A 15,979-nucleotide genomic window follows, 5' to 3' on the forward strand; every position below is an offset into this window, starting at 1 on the left:
GTCCCATGTGACCTGGAGTTCATAAATGCAAATCACAGGAAAACAAAACAAAACAAAAAATGGGCATATAAATTTAGCCTAGAGTGAGGAGAATGAGGGGGGTAAGAGGTGAATTTTGTCACTGTTCTCCAGCAGCAGGAATCCTGAGCCACTTAGAATTTGGGGGATCAATTATTCATGATTCAGGAAATGTAGGAGTTGCCCTATTGTTCATGTCACAACAAAGCAGATTCTGAATTTTTCTGAAATTTTATTTGTTGTTATTAATTTCCACCTCTTGTACAAAAAGAAATCTGTGCATAATTGAAAATTCTTGTAACGAGTGTTTTCAGAGCAATCATCAGACTGATTTCCAAATTTAGGGCTGTGTTCCAGCGGGAGAATGACAGATGTGGGGACATTACTGCTCATGTCACAAAACTTGCTGTTCTTCTAGGCCCAATCCGTGAAACACCTGCTCCCAAGTTGATCCGGAGGGGAAGGGTGGGAGGAGGACTTGGGTAAATATAGGTTGCAGCACTACATTGACAAAGAACTGCGAGAAATTCAAGCCGGATGCAGAAGAGAAGGTGAAACAAGGGATATCATTGCTGATATCAGATGAAACTTGGCTAAAAGCAGAAACACCAGAAAAATGTTTACCTGTGTTTTATTGACTATGCAAAGGCATTCGACTGTGTGGGCAATAACAAATTATGGATAACAATTCGAAGAGTGGGAATTCAAGAACGCTTAATCGTCATGCAAAACCTGTATATAGACCAAGAGGCAGTTGTTGGAACAAAACAAGGGGATACTGCGTGGTTTAAATCAGGAAACATATGCATTAGGGTTGTATCCTTTCAACATACTTATTCAATCTGTATGCTGAACAAATAATCCAAGAAGAACATGGCATCAGGATTGGAGGAAGACTCATGTCTTAGTTATCTAGTGTTGATATAAAAGAAATACCACAAGTGGATGGCTTTAACAATCTGGTGTTTATTCTCTCACAGTCTTGTAGGCTAGAAGTCCAAATACAGGGATCCAGCTCCAGGGGAAGGCTTTCTCTCTGTTGGCTCTAGAGGAAAGTCCCCGTCATCAATCTTCCTCTGGTCTAGGAGCTTCTCAGCACAGGGATCCCTGGTCCAAAGGAGGGACAAGGATCCTCATTGTTCCTGACACTACTTTCTTGATGGTACGAGGTCTCCCTGTCTCTCTGCTCACTTGTCTCTTTAATATCTCAAAAGAGATTGACTTAAGACACAAGCTAATCTTGTAGATTGAGTCCTGCCTCAATAAAACAACTGACTCTAATCCTGCCACCTTAATCCTCAGAGAGACAGGATTTACAACACATAGGAAAAGCACATCAGATGATGGAATGGTGGACAATCACACAATACTGAGAATCATGGCCTACCCAAGTCCACACATATTTTGGGGGGAAACAATTCAATCCATGACAACTCATTGACAACCTATGATATACAGATGGCACAACCTTGCTTCCTGAAAGTGAGGAGGATTTGAAGCACTTAATGATGAAGACCAAAGACTACAGCCTTCAATATGAACTAAACTTCAATATAAAACAAAAATCCTCCCAACTGGGCCAGCAAGCAACATCATGATAAATGGAGAAGATATTGAAGTCGTCAAGGATTTCATTTTATTGGATTCAAAATCAATGTACATAGAGGAAGAGGTCAAAAATCAAATGACGTACTGCATTGGGCAAACTTCCTGCAAAGGAACTCTTTAAAGTGTTCAGAGGCAACGATGCCAGTTTGAGGACTAAGGTGCACCACACCCAAGCCATGATATTTTCAATCACCACATATGCATGGGAAAGCTGGATGACAAAAAGGAACACTGAAGTAGAATTGATGCCTTTGAATTATGCTGTGGGAGAAGAATATTGACTAGACTATGGGCTGCCAGAAGAATGAAAAAATTTGTCTTGGAAGAAGTATGGCCAGATGCTCCTTAGAAGTGAGGATGCTGAGGCTCCATCTCACCTACTTTGGACATATTATCTGAAGGGGGCCAGTTCCTGGAAAAGGACATCATACTTGGTAAAGTAGACTGTCAGTGAAAGAGAGGAAGACCCTCAATGAGACTGTTTGACACCGAGGCTGCAAAAATGATTGTGAGGATGGTACAGGACTGGACGGTATTTCTTCTGTTGTGCATAGGATTGCTATGAGGCAGAACTGACTAGATGGGGTCTAAAAATAACAGTTGTATTAATCAGTATTTCAGCAGGAAGCAGGTCACACATTCAAACAGTGAATTGAGGAGAGACCACTGGAAGGGCTTGATAGACAGTTAAGGAAACTAATAAAATGAAAGGAAACCCTGAGCAACCAGAACACTGCGAGCCCTTAGTATCCCTAGGCATAAAAGGGCAGGGAAAAGAAGGAGAGTTGCCTGAATTTGGCAAGAGCTCTTGCCATGGGACAGGTGTCACCCACCAGGAGTTGTGCCCATGGGAGAAATACAGCCTGGCTGGGAATTAGTGGGAGGAATTTTTGCATTTACCTCTCCCTCTCTTCCTGCCATCTGATCTCCTGCTAGTACATCCCATTGGCTGAATCCTGCCAGAAGCCAGGGTGCAAGAAAGCCCAAGTAAAGCAGCCTTCCAAGGTACAGAGCAGAGCAGAAAATGGTCCTGGAAGGGCAAGTGGAGAATGAATCACTACACTGGTGCTGTAATTTGTGTGATTCCTTCCTACATGTGGTTGGAGCATGAATTTCTATTCTATATAAACCTTGGATAATAAGGTAAATTGGAGTTTGAGCAGCTGATAGGAAGCGGTTACCTCTACACCTTTTTTTATTAGGGGCATAACCATGGCAAGAAGGAACACAAATATGTTTGCCATAAACTTCCATAAAGTGAGGATGCAGGCATCAAATATAGATTCTTTCCAACACAGGCAACCCAGTGAGACTGGTATGTGGAAGGCATATCTTTTGTCAAGTAAGGCAGAGGAGGCTTCTGGTTGTGGGGAGAATGTAGTGAAGCTCTGCCTTCAGCGGTAATTTCATTTCTGCCAAGCAGCCAGTGAAGGTTGCAGTGATATTTCTTGGCTCTACTGTTTGCTAGAAGGCAATATAGTCTGTTTCTTCTGGGGCCTTTGTGAGCTTCACAATACAATTTTGTAAACCTCTTTCATTTTGAATTACAGAATACTGATCTATATTCTAATGTTGGAGTGTTACTCTAATACCACTCCAAAAAACCAAACCAATTGCCATCAAGTCCGTTGCAACTCATAACGACCCCACGTGTTGCAGAGTAGAAGTGAGCTCCATAGAGTTTTCATGTCTGTGACCTTTCAGAAGCTGAAAACCTTTTCCAATGTGCCTACAAATGGGTTTGAAACTCTAATCGTTCAGTTAGCAGCCAAGCTCTTAAACATTTATACCACCAGAGACTCAATTCTCCAGTACCAGTGGTGTGCAAAGTTGTCAGTTAGGGAACATCAGTTACTGGTTCTCAAAAGATGTAAACTTTCACCAGAATATAATTAAATGCACTACAGACTTCATTGAAGAACTCTTTCTACAATTAATAAATAAACGAATACTCAACCAATTGATCAATAGAGCTAGACAAAGTGCTTAGTGATACAGCTGATTTACATGCTGGCATTAGCTCTGTATCTCAAAATGGTGCTGACTGGTAGCAAACACAGATTAGCACTAGTCTGTAGAGCACATTTTCAGTGGCTGTGCTCTACATTGTATTCTATGGAGATACTGTCATAGTCATTTACTTAAAAATAGCCAGTATCCACTGACGGTGTCTGCACACATTGGCATGTTCTTGAGTCCATAGGAACCTAGCTACTTCTGTTGGACTAAGTGAAGGTACACAAATAAAAGAGAAGTCCCAATTTTGTAATACAGTAGTTTCTTATCCAACAAACAGGACTCACTTAGAATTCATAACATCTCTCCTTGAATGTGGTTGTAATTATTTTAGGTCTTTCAACTCCCTAAAAGGTAAGATTTAGTGGAACAAGTACTTTTGCCTCCTCCTTTGTAGGATGGGAAGGAACAGCTGCAGAAGCTGAGAAGGTGTCAATACATTTCTAGCCAGGCATAAATAACTTTAGCTAAGCTTGAAGAGTCTGGAAATAAGTCCCAAGAATGCCAAAGATTCCATAAATGAGCCATTCCCTTTCTCTTCCAAGAAGACTAAAAACACAGGAGTTTATTGGCCTTGTGGGAATTCTGTAGAGACTCTTTATCACCTTCTTAGGTAAAGAAACATTATCGAAGTGCATGAGAGTGTGAAAAGAAGGCTAATAGAGCCTCCAGGGCAGCACAATTCTGTGGGTAGTGGGCCTAGTTCTCTGCTTTCCACAGAGCTCTAAGCCCTAGATTCTTCTCCCATACCACTCTATGTCATGCCTCTCCATAAATAAAAGCCTGTCCAGAATGGAGAGAAATTGGTAGCCTGAGAAGCCTGGAGTTGGTTCCAAAATGAGCATGTCTGGATCCTTTCCCTTCTTCAAATGTTAAATATGAATGAATAAAAGCTCCCACATGTTGTTTGAAATTTGAGCTCCATTATCTGAATTTCTTCTCTTTTATAGTGTTCATTTGTGATATTATATTTTGGTCATCATTGTTGCATTAAAAATTGCCCCCAAAACCAGGGGATAAAACAATAACATCGGTTTGTGTAAAAATCTGTAAGTTGGCAGACCTGGGAGGGTGGAGAGGTTAGCTCCTCTGGGCTCCTTTCAGGTAGGGTGGCTTGAGAGCTGGGCCTAAAATCCCCTGAATGCTTGTTCGTTCATAGGTCTGCTTGAGGGACCAGTGGAATTTGTCTGAGGTCTGAACAAAACATTTTATGATTATGCCCTTAGCTTCGTTTTTAGACCCTATTTTCTGCCAACCTCTTGGGTCTGCTGTTTTCCCAGAAGCCTTTTCTTATGTGGCATTGTTTGTCATCTGGAGGGGCTGGAAATGAGAAAGTTTTATTTTTTAATATACACCAAGTTGTGGTTCTTTTATACTTAACAATTCTACTTAACAATTCACCCATTTCATCTTAAAAAAACAAAACCACACCAAGTGCCAGTAAGTCCATTTCAACTCATAGCTTTACCTTAGGCAGCTAGAAAACGCCAGGGGTCACCTTCAACACATTGCCTGGAAATATCCTTAGCTAAATCATCCAGTTCATTGGGTATATTTTTTACCTTGTGTGTTACCACAGTAACAGTGTTGCTAAACTTTCTGTCACTAGATGACAAGGGGCCCCTTTACTTCTGCTTCTAATAATAGTTTCCTCATTCTCCTGACTAGGCAACATAAAGTAATTGTCTTCCCACTTTGGGGACCTTTTCACTAACTTTCTCCTGAAGGTCTTACCAGTTTCCAACTGCTGCCCAGTTCCAAAACCACATGCTTTAGGGTTTGTTACAGCAGTATCTCATTTGCAGGTAAGAAATACATATATATATATATATACACACACACACACACTGGTGGCGTAGTCATTAAGAGCTACAGCTGTCAACCAAAGGGTCGGCAGTTCGAATCTGCCAGGCGCTGCTTGGAAACTCTATGGCCCTTTCCACTCTGTCCTATAGAATCGCTATGAGTTGGAATCGACTCGAGAGCACTGAGTTTTTTTTTTTTTTTTGTAGTAATAGGGAACCCAAGGTTGAGAAGGGAGAGTGTTGACATGTTGTGGGGTTATTAACCAATGTCATAAAACAATATGTTTCAACCTGTCTGTCAGTTTGTCGTACTGTGGGGGCTTGCGTGTTGCTGTGAAGCCGGAAGCTATGCCACCAGTATTCAGATACCAGCAGGGTCACCCATGGAAGACAGGTTTCAGCTGAGCTTCCAGACTAAGACAGACTGGGAAGAAGGACCTGGCAGTCTACTTCTGAAAAGCTTTAGCCAGTGAGAACCTTATAAATAGCAGCAGAACATTGTCTGATATAGTGCTGGAAGATGAGCCCCCCAGGTTGGAAGGCACTCGAAAGATGACCTGGGAAGAGCTGCCTCCTCAAAGTAGAGTAGATCTTAATGAGGTGGATGGAGTAAAGCTTTCAGGACCTTCATTTGCTGACATGGTGCGACTCAAAATGAGAAGAAAGAGCTGCAAACATCCGTTAATAATCGGAACCTGGAATGTACAAAGTAAGAATCTAGGAAAATTGGAGATCATCAAAAATGAAATGGAACTCATAAACATTGATATCCTAAGCATTAGTGAGCTGATACTCCCACCTATCTCGTTTCTGCTATTCTTGGCAGATATATTACACATGTATTACATTTCTATATGTTGGTATTGGCCATTTTTGAATCGGACAATCATACAGTCCACTATGCTGGGAATGACAACTTGAAGAGGAATGCTGTTGCATTCATCATCAAAAAGAACGTTTCAAGATCTATCCTGAAGTACAAGCCTGTCAGTGATAGGATAATATCCATACGCCTACAAGGAAGGCCAGTTAATACGACTATTATTCAAATTTACCCACCAAGTACTAGAGCCAAAGATGAAGAAATAGGAGATTTTTATCAGCTGCCGCAGTCTGAAATTGATCGAACATGCAATCAAGAAGCATTGATAATTACTGGCCATTGGAATGCGAAAGTTGGAAACAAAGAAGAAGAATCAGTAGTTTGAAAATATGGCCTTAGTGATAGAAACAATGCCAGAGATCGAATGACAGAATTTTGCAAGACTGACGACTTTTTCATTGCAAATACCTTATTTCACCAACATAAACGGTGACTATACACATGAACCTCACCAGGTGGAACACACAGAAATCAAATTTTCTACACCTGTGGAAAGAGACGATGGAAAAGCTCAACAAGGCTAGGGGACGACTGTGAAACAGACCATCAATTGCTCATATGCAAGTTCAAGCTGAAACTGAAGAAAATTAGGGCAAGTCCACGAGAGTCAAAATATGACCATGAGTATATCCCACCTGAATTTAGAGACCATCTGAAGAACAGATTTCACTCATTGAACACTAGTGACCAAAGACCAGACGAGTTGTGGAATGACATCAAGGACATCATACATGAAGAAAGCAAGAGGTCATTGAAAAGACAGGAAAGAAAGAAAAGACCAAGATGGATGTCAGAGGACACTCTGAAACTTGCTCTCGAACGTCGAGCAGCTAAAACGAAAGGAAGAATTGATGAAGTAAAAGAACTGAACAGAAGATTTCTAAGGGCCTCTCGAGAAGACAAAGTAGTATAATAACATGTGCAAAGAGTTGGAAATGGAAAACCAAAAGGGAAGAACACGCTCACCGTTTCCCAAGCTGAAAGAATTGAAGAAAAAATTCAAGACTCAAGTTGCAATAGTAAAGGATTCCATGGGGAAAATATTAAATGACACAGGAAGCATCAAAAAAAGATGTAAGGAATACACAGAGTCACTATACCAAAAAGAATTAGTCGATGTTTAACCATTTCAAGAGGTTGCATATGATCATGAACTGATGGTACTTCTAGAAGAAGCCCAAGCTGCTCTGAAGGCATTGGTGAAAAACAAGGCTCCAGGAATTGATAGAGTATCAATTGAGATGTTTCAACAAACAGATATAGCGCTGGAGGTGCTCACTCATCTATGCCAAGAAATATGGAAGACAACTTCCTGGCCAACTGACCAGAAAAGATCCATATTTATCCCTATTCCCAAGAAAGGTGATCCAACCGAATGTGGAAATTATAGAACAATATCATTAATATCACACGCAAGCAAAATTTTGCCGAAGATCATTCAAAAATGTCTGTAGCAGTATATCGACAGGGAACTGCCAGAAATTCAGGCGGGTTTCAGGCGAGATCGTGAAACCAGGGATATCATTGCTGATGTCAGATGGATCCTGGCTGAAAGCAGAGAATACCAGAAGGATGTTTACCTGTGTTTTATTGACTATGCTAAGGCATTCAACTGTATGGATCATAACAAACTATGGATAACATTGTGAAGAATGGGAATTCCAGAACACTTAATTCTGCTCACGAGGAACCTTTACATAGACCAAGAGGCAGTTGTTCATGCAGAACAGGGGCATACTGATTGGTTTAAAGTCAGAAAAGGTGTGTGTCAGGGTTGTATTCTTTCACCATACCTATTCAATCTGTATGCTGAGCAAATAATCAGAGAAGCTGGAGTATATAAAAATAACAGGGCATCAGCATTGGAGGAAGACTCGTTAACAACCTGTGTTGTGCAGAGGACACAACCTTGCTTGCTGAAAGTGAAGAGGATTTGAAGCACCTACTAATGAAGATCAAAGACCACAGCCTTCAGTTTGGATTGCACCTGAACACAAAGAAAACAAAAATCCTCACAACTGGACCAGTGAGCAATATCATGATAAACAGAGAAAAGATTGAAGTTGTCAAGGATTTCATTTTACTTGGATCCATAATCAACAGCCATCAAAGCAGCAGTCAAGAAATCAAAGGACATTGCATTGGGTAAATCTGCTGCAAGGAACCTCTTTAAAGTTTTGAAAAGCAAAGATGTCACCTTGAAGACCATGGTGTGTCTGAGGCAAGCCATGGTATTTTCAATGGCACCATATGCATGTGAAAGCTGAACAATGAATAAGGAAGACCAAAGAAGAATTGACGCCTTTGAATTGTGGTGTTGGCAAAGAATATTGAATGTTCCATGGACTGCAGAAAGAAAGAACAAATCTGTCTTAGAAAAAGTAGAACCAGAATGCTCCTTAGAAGCAAGGATGGCGGGACTGCATCTTACATACTTTGGACATGTTGTCAGGAGGGATCAGTCCCTGGAGAAGGATTTCATGCTTGGCAGAGTACAGGGTCAGCGGAAAAGAGGAAGACCCTCAACGAGGTGCATTGACACAGTGGCTGCAACAATGAGATCAAGTATAGCAACGATTGTAAGGATGGGTCAAGACCGGGCAGTGTTTTGTTCTGCTGTGCATAGGGTCGCTATGAGTCGGAACGACTCCACGGCATCTAACAACAACAACAGTGCCGATTATGGATTTATTTTCTCTCAGCCCCAAATCATCCTTTTCCCTTCTTTGTGAAAATAAATCTGAGTCTTTAAAGTAGTTTTCCTTTGCTTCCTAGCCCTGAGGATTTGCCTGGAGAGAATGCTGGCTAGATATTGCGGGAGGAAGAGGGCTTCTCTTCCTGGTGTCCAGGTGTTGCTTGACCTGTGGCTTCCCCAGCGCGCTTGCCCCTTGCATGGCTTTCTCCTGCATCAGGCGCCACAAGGCTTTACATTTCGTCCGAAAGACTCTGGAAACATTCCAGAATTCTCTAGTTCAGGTCTTTTCATTTGTCAGCTGTTTGGCTTGAGTTGCCAGAGATGCCTCTTTCTTTGCTATGTTTTGCTGTGAGATCGGTACAGAGTCGCTCGGCCCTTGGCAAGAGTGTTCGTGGCTGGGCATTTTTGAGGTAAGAAGCGTTGCATTATGGACAGTGGGAAGAGAGTAAAGGCCAAGAAACGGAGAGCGATGGCCTAGTACTTGCGGGGGGAGGGGCAGGATGTGGCGAGGCAGATAGGAAGAGCTGGTTAAGAGCATGAGGAAAGTTAAGCCGGCAAGAGCAAGAAGAAATCTCCACTGTTGTGGGGTCCAAGCTTCAACTTTTAAAGAAGCCTGACAGGAACAAAACTGAACAGTGTCAGAAGTGGGATTCGAACCCACGCCTCCATATGGAGACCAGAAACCCCGAGCGCGGGAAGCGAAAGCTTGAGTCTGGCGCCTTAGACCACTCGGCCATCCTGACTCGTCCTCTAACCCCTTTACAGGATGGCAACCATAAAAAATGACTGAAAACTGGTTTGTTCACAAAAGAGAAAAAGATTATTTCTAAAAACAGAAAAGCAGGAAAGAATACATTTTACAGAGAACCTGGAACTTGCCCTGGACAACAGAAATAATGCAATAAAAAAAAATTTTTTTTTTTTAAAGACCGGAGGCCACGCCACCCGCCCCACGTCCCCTTTTCCCAATGACCCCACCCCCGCCTCGCGCTAGCCTGCCCCTGAAGACCACGGAGTTACAGAATCCGCTTTAAAGAGTAGAGGACTGGGGATGCAGATTTTATCCGCGCGGGGTTGAAATGGTCTTTCAGCAGCTTTCTGCGATGCCCACCCACAGTGTCTGTCGCCCACATTTTATTTCAAAAAGTTATATTAGTGGGGATTGGGCCCATGCTCGGGACTTAAATATTCCCTGTTCAACCCTGTTTCCGGCATTTTTACTTTTTCTGCAAGAGTATGCGTTTTCCACACTCCTCCAGTTTTCTTCCCTAAGCACGCTCCCCTTCCACCCCAACCTCTTTTTCCCTTTCTTGTCTTCTCTGGTTGCCCTTTTCTTTCTCTCTCTCACATAGTGTACCCCTCTTCTATTCTCTCTGCTGGCCGTGAAAGAAAGGATGTCAAATGAAAGTCAGAACGTGTTTAAAAAAAAGAAGAAAAAGAAAAAAATAAATAAAAACGTCGCCCTCGAATCGTTTCCGACCCATAGAGACCTTATAGAACAGAGTAGAACTGCCTCATAGGGTTTCCAAGGAGCGCCTGGTGCGTTTGAACTGCTGACCTTTTGGATAGTAGCCATTGCAGTTAACCACTATGCCACCCGGGTTTCCAGGATGTGTGTATAGGATACATAATAAGAGAAGTATGAGACCATAGACAACAACAACAACAGGATCTTTGTCTTGGTTTCAAAGCTCTACATAGATGTTAGACAGCTAGATAGGTAGACAGACAGATAGACAGATAATAGATGATAGATATATTCCTACAGGTTTGTTTAAGGTAAGAGGCATTCATTCCCTGTTCACTTTCCATCCTATCTCATAAAAAAAAAATAGTAACTTTTAATTATGTAGGTCCCTAATTGATAGCTTTAGAGACTTCATCTTCTGTGGAAGATAATCTAAGTATTGTATGTAGGGATTCAAAAACAACTAATGCAAGATCCTAGTTTCTGTCCCCAACAATCAGGGATAAGTTGTTTTATTTTGTTTCTTTCTGCTTTCCTCCCTACCCTAGCTCTCATGTGAAGACCCAAAATACTGTTTTGAAGGCAATGTAAAGTAGTAGAAAATGTGAGTTCTTGAATTAGATGTAAGTGTACTTGCATTTATGCTTTATTACTTTAAAAAGTATGACGTTTTATATCACTTTGACCTTCTGGAGACTGTTCCTTCACCTTTTGAGTAAAGGGAACCAAGTAGGAATGAATAGAAAAAAGGATTCGGAACAAAAGCAAGATGATACATTTTTAAAAATAAACCTAACCATGCCAATAGGTGAGGAGTGGGTGTATTCCACAGAGCAAAAAAAACTTAATGTGTTAGGTTATCTTTTCTATTGGGCAAAATGGTACCACAACTGAGCAAAATTGTTTGCATTGATGTGGACAAGTCATTCCCATGTACCTCAGGGCCATCACAAATTGATTTGGAAAGAGAACAAGTTACGTTCCCTAACTTTGAACAGTAACCATTCTTTTCTTACATTCCGTAGGTCAGTCCTTTTATCATCTTAATGAGCTGATAGATGACCTAGGAATCTGGTGAAAATGCAGGTTTTTATTTAGTATATACACTGCACCTAAGACTCTCCTAGAGCTTTTTTAAAACACAGATTTCTGGACGTGACCCCCAGAGATACTGATTTAGTAGGTCTAGAGTATGTTCCAAGAACATTGCATTTTTAGTGGGCTCCTGGGTGCTGCTGATACTACTGGTGAATGGACCACGCTTTGAGTAACACTGCTCTAAACCAATACTTCTCACACTGTAATGTGCATAGGAATTGGCCTCAATATTTTGCTAAAACACAGATTCTCTTTCAGTAGATTTCAGTGTGTCTGAAGATTCTGTGCTTCTAACCATCTCCCTGGTGCTGTAGATATTGCTGATACAGTGACCAGACTTGGAGTAGAAAGCTCCCAATGATCCCCAAATATTGCTGTACATTGGAATCCCCAGCAGATCTTTTAAAAACTCTGATGCCTGAGTGGCATCCCTAGGAATTAAATCATATTGTCTGTGGGTGGGAGCCAGCAAACCGTTATTTTATAAATATCCTTAAGTGATTCCAATTTGCAAAGTTTGGGAAGCATAGCTCTAGGCCATTTCTTTGTCATTGGCTATTCTGATTATGCTACTAGCGTGCTTACAGTCGTTATTGTATATAAGAAAATAAAATCTATTTTTATAGGGCAAAAATCCGACCATTAGCATAGATCATGTTTAACACCATCCACCATGTAACAAGAGTAAAGTAATTTTGTGTTTCTTCTCCACACTATGCAGTCACCACAGAATACCAAAATGTACTGTGAGAATGATATGTTTTACATCTTAGGAAAGTATGGGTATTTGCTTGGCACCTTCCATAGCTCTAATTTATTAAATCATCTATTATTCATATGTAAGAAGCAAAACTTACACTCTTGGCCAAAAAAAAAAAAAATATATATATATATACACATATGTTAAGAAGTAAAGTTATTATAGACTAATTAACATAAATTATCTAAATATATTAGTAATTAAAATCAGTTGGCATCTATTATGTGCTGAATTTTGGAAAATCTTGATAATGTAAAAATAGAAACAAAAATTTGTTTCATTACTCTTTTAGGTGAAAAAATTTTTAATTATTTTTTTATTGTACTTTAAATGAAGGTTTACAAAACAAACTAGTTTCTCATCAAAAGGTTAGTACACACAATGTTGTATGACATTGGTTAATACCAAGACATGTCAACAATCTTTCTTCTAAACACTGGGTTCCCTATTACCAGCTTTCCCATCCCCTCCTGCCTTCCAGTCCCTGCCCCAGGACTGGGGTGCCCTTTTAGTCTTGTTTTGTTCCATGGGCCTTCAATCATTGGCTGAAGGGTGAACCTCAGGAGTGACCTCATTACTGAGCTGACAGGGTGTCCCGGGGCCCTACTCTCAGAGTTTCTCCAGCCTCTGTCAGGCCAGCAAGTCTGGTCTTGCTTTTGGAGTTAGAATTTTGTTCTACATTTTTCTCCAGCTCTAGAGACCCTCTATTGTGATCCCTGGCCGAGCAGTCAGTGGTGGTAGCCAGGCACCGTCTGGTTGCACTGGACTCAATCCGATGGAGGCCGTGTTAGATGCGGTCCCTTAGTCCTTGGGACTAATCTTTCCCTTGTGTCTTTAGTTTTCTTCATTATTCCTTGCTCCCAAAGGGGTGAGATCAGTGGAGTGTCCTAGGTGGCCGCTCACAGGCTTTTAAGACCCCAGATGCTACTCAGCAAAGTAGAACGTAGAACATTTTCTTTATAAACTCTGTTATGCCAATTGAGCTAGATGTTCCCCAAGACCACTGTCCCCACAGCCTTCGGCCCAGCGATTTGGATCTTCAGGGAGTTTGGATGTGTCTATGGAACTACCATAAGCTTTCCTTGTACGGGCTCTGCTGGCTTCCCCAGTATTCTATACTGTCTTACCCATCACACAAGTTACCACTTATCGCATCTCCAACCCTTCCCTCTCCTGTAACCATCAAAGATTGTTTCTTTTTGTATGTAAACCTGTTCATTAGTTTTTATAGTAGTGGTCTCTTACAATATTTGTCCTTTTGTGATTGACTTATTTCACTCAACAAAATGCCTTCCAGATTCATCCAAGTCATCCATGTTATGAGATGCTTCACAGATTCGTCATTGTTCTTTGTCATTGTGTAACACTGCATTGCGTATATGTACCAGAGTTTGGCCATTCATCTGTTGATGGGCATCTAGGCTGTTTCTGTATTTTACTATTGTGAACAATGCTGCAGAAAACATGAGTGTGCTTATATCTATTTGTGTGAGAACTCCTATTTCTCTAGGATATATTCCTAAGAGTTGGATTGATGGATCATACGGTATTTTTATTTCTAGCTTTCTAAGGAATAGTCATCACATTTTCAAAAAATGGTTGTATCATTTGCATTCCCACCAGCAGTGCATGAGTTTGGATCTCCCACAGCTTCTCCAACATTTGTTATTTCCTGTTTCATTGATTTGTGCCAATAACGGTGGGAAGAGACGGTATCGCATTGTAGTTTTGATTTGCATTTCTCTAATGGCTAGAGATCATGAGCATTTCCTCCTCTGTCTGTTGGCTGTTCGAATGTCTTCTTTGATGAAGCATCTGTTCATTTCCTTTGTCCATTTTTTAATTGGCTTATTTGTCTTTTTGTTGTAGAGGTGCTGGATTTTCTCGTAGATTTTGAAGAATAAATCTTTGTCTGATTTGTTATAGCCAAAACTTTTCCCAGTCTCTAGTTTCTCTTTTTACTTTTTTGATGAAGTCTTTTGATGAGCATAAGTGTTTAATTTCTAGAAGATTCCAGTTATCTCGCTTATCCTCTGGATCTTTTGTGTTGTTGGTTGTGGTTTGAATCCTCTTCATGCCGTGTATTAGGGCCTCTAGTGTTGATCCTGTTTTTTCTTCTATGAACTTTATAGATTTTGGCTTTATATTTAGGTCTTTGATCCATTTTGAGTTAGTTTTTGTATATGGTGTGAGATATAGGTCTTTTTTCATTTTTTTTGCAGATGGACTTCCATATCTCCTAGTACTATTTGCTAAAAAGACTGTCTTTTCCCCATTTGATGGACTTTGGGCCATAGGTGACCATAGGTGGATGGATTTACATCTGTGTGCTCAATTCTGTTCCATTCGTCAATGTATCTGTCCTTGTAGCTGTTTCAGCTGACTACCACAGCTGTATATTAATTAGGTTCTGAGGTCAGGTAGTGGGAGTCCTCCTACTTCATTCTTCTTCTTCAAGAGTGCTTTACTTAGTCAGGGCTTCTTCCCTTTCCATATAAAGTTAATGATAAGTTTTTCCATCTCTTTAAAGGATGTTGTTGATATTTGGATCGATATTACATTGTATCTGTAAATCACTTTGGGTAGAGTTGTCATTTTTACAATGCCGAGTCTACCTATCCATGAGCGTGGTATGTTTTTCTGTTTATGTAGATCTCTTTTGGTTTCTTGCAGTAGTGTTTTATAGTTTTCTTTGTATAAGTCTTGTATATCCCTGGTTAGATATATTCCCAAGTATCTGGGCGGGGGGGGGTTGGATATTATAAATGGTATTGTTTTCTGGGTTTCATCGTTCTCTTTATTGGTGTATAGGAATCCAAATGATTCTTGTATACTCCTACTCTGCTGAACCTTTCTATTACTTCCAGTAGTTTTCCTGTGGAGCCTTTTGGATTTTCTATGTATAGTATCATAGAAAATCCAAAATAGGGGTGGTTGAAATTCTTATTACTAATTTGGATGCCCTTTATTTCTCTTTCTTGCCTTATTGCTCTAGCTAGGACTTTCAACACAATGTTAAATAGGAGTGGTGATTAAGGGCATCCGTTTGGGTGAAATTTTAAAAGCCTCTGATGACTCCTGATATTAATACAATTACATTTTTTAATATACCTATTGGCTTTTAAAAGCTGGGCTAATTTAATACTAAGACAATGATGCACTTATTGATTTAAATATCTTTTAAAAATAATTGTTCAACACTGAATTTATTTGTCACTAGAAAGTAAGCCCTTGAAAGGCAAGATTTCTTTTTTTAATCTCACAATAAAAGAACCAGGCAGATTTAACCAGTTCAAAGGAAAATCCAAAGAACAGAGACAGTTACAGATGAGGACTATTGAAGCAAAAGTGCGAATGGATACAAAGTTAACCTCTTCCACAGTAAAGCAACCAAACCAGGAGGACAGAAACTGTTTGTAGACAGAACAGAGTTTACTCAGCTATAGACAAGAACTATTTTGTATTGCTATCAGTTTTTTTCATATTTACACAGTTGGACACTGAATCAGAATAGGTAGATAACCCAGAGGGGTATCTTCTAGACAGTGCATCATTTTCCACTGACCCAGGACTTTTTATCCTACTGTGTTAATTAAACTATTTATGGTTTTTTTATCCCTATTTATTT

At 40.4% G+C, this 15,979-nt stretch overlaps 1 non-coding gene across 1 annotated transcript; it reads right to left on the reverse strand.

The window, feature by feature from the left end:
* Positions 1 to 9,661: 9,661 nt before the first annotated feature.
* TRNAL-CAA (transfer RNA leucine (anticodon CAA)) lies at positions 9,662 to 9,768 on the reverse strand. Its single transcript has 2 exons — positions 9,731 to 9,768; positions 9,662 to 9,707 (listed from the first exon to the last, which is right to left on the reverse strand). It is a non-coding gene; the product is annotated as a tRNA-Leu (tRNA).
* Positions 9,769 to 15,979: the final 6,211 nt, after the last annotated feature.

Source organism: Loxodonta africana, chromosome 1 (genome assembly GCF_030014295.1).
Source record: "Loxodonta africana isolate mLoxAfr1 chromosome 1, mLoxAfr1.hap2, whole genome shotgun sequence".
Classification (NCBI taxonomy): domain Eukaryota; kingdom Metazoa; phylum Chordata; class Mammalia; order Proboscidea; family Elephantidae; genus Loxodonta; species Loxodonta africana.